General features: G+C 39.9%; 1 pseudogene; it reads right to left on the bottom strand.

Moving 5' to 3' along the window:
• Positions 1–679: 679 nt before the first annotated feature.
• On the bottom strand, positions 680–3,544 carry LOC149143025 (protein NRT1/ PTR FAMILY 2.9-like; annotated as a pseudogene).
• Positions 3,545–4,523: the final 979 nt, after the last annotated feature.

The raw sequence follows: 4,523 nt of genomic DNA, 5'->3' as shown, positions 1-4,523 counted from the left end.
TTTAGCTTTTATTGTGCATTTATTGTGCAGAGTGCTGAGTTGCCGCTTGTAGAAATCCAATATTGGCAAATAAAGAAAAAATGTAAACCCTTTTTATGGTAGGTGTATATTTATTAGCATATTGATATATGTTAAATTATTAGTTAATATTTATAGTCTATATATTTTAGATTATTAAAATTTTAAAAAATATTAAAATAAAATAAATTATAATTTTATTTGAAATTATTATTATTATTATTATTAAATTAATATATGTATAAACTATGTAATATAATTCTTAACCATTAAAATCCACGCAGACTACTGTTCATTATTATTATATTATATTGTATTTATGTAGATAATTATTGATTATTAAGAGCTGCTTATTGTATCTGAGTGGGTACTTACAAGTTATCAACAGCTTATCATTGTATATGGGTGAGTATAGCATAAAGATTACACATATACATGGCTAACCAAAACTCCAAAACCCTGTAACAACTATAATACTTATCTTAAAAATTCGTTATGTGAATATAAATGACAGAGACGTCGTAATGGATGGCGACAGATGCTTCCTAAGACTTTCAAGCCGGAGAACGTTTATAAGACATTAATAATAGCATGACTGGAACAGGACATGGAATGCATGAGAGGAAAGTATACCTATGCAACTATGAATGAAATAGTTTACCTATGCATGAGGAAAGATTTGATTATCTTCCCCAATACTTGATGCCTCGGCTGTTTGATCCTCAAGGGTGGTTTTATATCTATACCAGCCAGCAATGATGACGAAATACACCAAATTGACAGTGCTATATCCCGCTATTAGCCAGTAAAAGTTATCGAGCTTGCCCTAGTTCAGATTCTGTGCCAGCCAGTTATTGTGACCGGGGCCACCTGTGGTGCTCTGCACAATGCTGACGATGAGACTGCTTAGATAACTACCCACACCGATGGACAAGTAGAAGAGTGCACCCCCAACACTCCTCAAGTTTTCGGGGAATTGACTGTACAGAAATTCAACCTCTCCGATTACACCGAACACGTCTGCCAGACCGGACAGACAATGCTGAGGAACCAGCCACAGAGCTGACATCGGAATCACGTCACCCGGCTTCTCCACGAAACCCTAGCTTAACGCCACGTTCCGCCGCTTCGTTTCGACAACAGCGGCGACGGCCATGGATAAGGTGGCGAGGGCATATCCGACCACCATTCTCTGTAAAATTGTTATGCCCCCGCCTTCCTTGGTCATCCGCCTGGAGAAGGGCACGATAAGTCTGTCGTAGATGGGCAAAAACAAGATGAGCGCTAGCATGCTGAAGAATCCAAATGATCCTGCAGGGATCTGGAAGTGCTTGCCGACGTGTCTGTCCATCATCTCTGCTTGCAAAACCGAGAATGTGTTCAGCTGTACCAGACACACGAAGATGCTAATCGTGCTTGACCATATAGGCGCTATTCTTATCACCGATTTCAGCTCTTCCACTTGCTGAAGACTACAGAGTCTCCATGGATGGGCCACGGATCCGTCTTCCTTAAAATCTTCTGAGATTTTGATAGAAGCCTTGTTCAGAAACCTAAAACATAGTTTCCCAATATTCATCATTCAAACTATTATGTTCTATAACAGGGATTACTGTTTTATAATTTTTTGAAAAAACAATCATAGCGACCACGAATAGTTAGGTTAGGTAAGCTTAGGCATAGCGAGCACGAATACTAGTGAATCAATCATACTTTTGGTTAGGTAAGCTTACATGAATTGGTCTGTTAGAGCCATCCTTGATTTGCGAACTCCGTTCTGTGGAGGGTCATAGTAATCGGATGTCTGCCAAGGCAACGATAGTTGGCGTTTTCTTCCTGCGGCAACTAATACTTGAAGCAACCTCGTGAATGAGCTTCCTTCTGGTTTAACACGAATGTAGAGCTTTGCCCCCAGAAGTATGCTTGTGACAGAAAGAAACATCAGAATGGTGGGGATACCAAAACCCCAACCCCAGCTTATATTAACTTGAATGTATACTATGACAGTGAGTGCCACCATCATCGATATCGTGGAAGAAAAGTAATACCAGTTGAAGAAGCTCTGTGTACTTCTCTTCCCCTTTTTGCTTGTGTAATCGAATTGATCTGCTCCAAACACTAGCGAACATGGTCCGATTCCACCGGCTCCTATGCCCATCATTATAAAGGAGGAATAGAGTTAGGCATTTTGACCTCCTGATGCAAGTCTACACGGGGTTCCTGCATTAGTGTTGCATGGAGGCGGCCTGAACTGAGGAAATATGGCTGTAAGTGAGAGAAGAGCCAGTCCCTTCACAGTAAAATGCAGCAGATTAGAAGGTCGTTGGGAGATACATTTCCCACTTTATCGAAAAGAAACGATTAAAAACGTTTCTTTCAAATTATTTAGTATTGGTTACAATGGATTTTTTTGACATTGTTCATATTTAAATATTTTTTATGCGATAAGCGAAAATGGTGATCCTTGGAAAACTCAACCTACGATGACAGATGCTATGCTGCCCAGAGAAATAGTCCAGAATCTGCCAGTATAAGAATCTGACAGAAACCCGCCTAGAAGCGGGGTAAAGTTCGTCGTTCCTGTCCACAAGTTAGTAACGTATGCAGCCGTCACATTTGGCATGTTGAATTCTTTTGTGAAGTAGATAATCATATTTGAGGACAAGCCCATAGTCAGTAAAGACTCACAAGACCCGTTTCCTGCCATTTTAACACCGACAAATCAGAAAGATACATAGATCGCCAAAAATAACAGCATATACAAACACTGCTGGAAAACAAAGCCCATCTTTCTGCGAGGGTACTGAACCAAAGTCTTAACAGTGAAATTTAAAGATATTGAAAATAGGAATTACCATGAATAAAGTTGAACGAAGTGGTAGCCATAAAAACACGAATTTTGAACTGGTGCTGTGTTAGCCACTTGCGTTAAGACAATTTATAGAAAATTTGGGCGGCTAGGAATCTTCCGTTTGGGAACATGAAACGTAGAAGACCAAAGAGGGGAAAATACAAACAAACCAAGAACGAACAAATCAGACCAAATTAACCAGACGAACAAACCAGACCAAAACGAAATCGAATTAGAAAATGTTGCCAATTGACATGAAATTGTTATCAAAAGCCCAGAAAGAGAAGAAGACAAGACATGCCGTAGTTATTTCCAATTTTATAAAACTGGTAATATTGAATGAAGCACTACGGCAATGAAATGGTCGTCACCTATGATAAAAGGCATAGTTTTCCATCCTCCTTGCCTTCTGTGATCTAAGGAACCTCCCTCACCTGCCTCCCCTTTCCTCCACTTTTGGACCTCTGTTGGCCCTGACTCGTGATCACGAACACACCAAAAGCTCTTGAGTTTGCAGGCCAAGATCGACGCCATCGAGACTCTGGTTCTGCACCCATCACTTGTCAGATCTTCTTCCTCCACAGAATTGTTACCTTCATTTAGATCAAACTCTGGATTATGTAATTTAGGTACAGCTGGTAGAGCACCCAACTCCGCCTGGTTCTGGGCAGCCATGACTCAGCGGACATACGCAATTGGAAACTCCTATTTCCACTTCTATAGCCTCATTAATGCGCGGCTACATGCGCCGGAGATAGCCAGGGATGACTCACGCAATTGGAAACTCCTATTTCCACTTCTATAGCTTCATTAATGCCCCGCTACATGCGCCGGAGATAGCCAGGGATGACTGGATAATAAAAAAACGACGTGTTACCCCCGCGTGTTATAAACTCCTATCTCCCGCGCTTCTTAGTTAGGATTAGAGAATGTGAAGTAGCTTAATTAGAGGACCCTCTTTATCTTCTCGCCGCCATCGAGATCTAAGATCTATTTACCCACCCACCCAGCGAAATCCTCTTCGGCGAAGACCCGAGCATAGGTCCGGTATTTTGTTTGGATGGTCCTTCCTTCCGACAGATCCACCACTATATGTTGGTACTCCCATGTCAAATGGAAATGCCAGGTTCAATCACTCTCAGAATAGATTGCCTTATATCGCTGCTTCATGCATCTATCGCATGAAAAGGCCAACGCATACTTATACTGCGCGGGCGCATGTAGCCGTGCATTAATGAGGTTATAGAAGTGGAAATAGGAGTTTCCCGCAAGGATAGGTAACCAGCGAGCATGAGATTTAAAGTGAGATAACATGTGCTATCACTGCAAATAAGTCTACTTGTACGACAAAGTCAATAAAATGACGATTTATCTGCGTATGGAAATAAAAATCAACAGAAAAACATTTTAATAATAATAATGGTGGTGGTGGTATCACTTAAATTAACCTTAAATGAATATGGATATCGAAAATGAATGAACCTTGATTGTGAAGATGATCATAATGATATCATCAAAGACGTTTTTTAGTTTTAAAGAAAGTGAATGATTCTTCTTCTCGATAAAGATACAAATTTATATAATAAAAAAACAAATGAAATTTTTAATGATAATGATTATATATTTTAAGATTAAATATGTGTTTTTATGAGGT

Source organism: Pinus tabuliformis, chromosome X, assembly GCF_031772625.1.
Source record: "Pinus tabuliformis cultivar Carrire ecotype Pingquan chromosome X, CPIR1, whole genome shotgun sequence".
Classification (NCBI taxonomy): domain Eukaryota; kingdom Viridiplantae; phylum Streptophyta; class Pinopsida; order Pinales; family Pinaceae; genus Pinus; species Pinus tabuliformis.
Note: the sequence above shows the minus strand (reverse complement) of the source record. Positions and strands in the feature narration are given on the sequence as shown.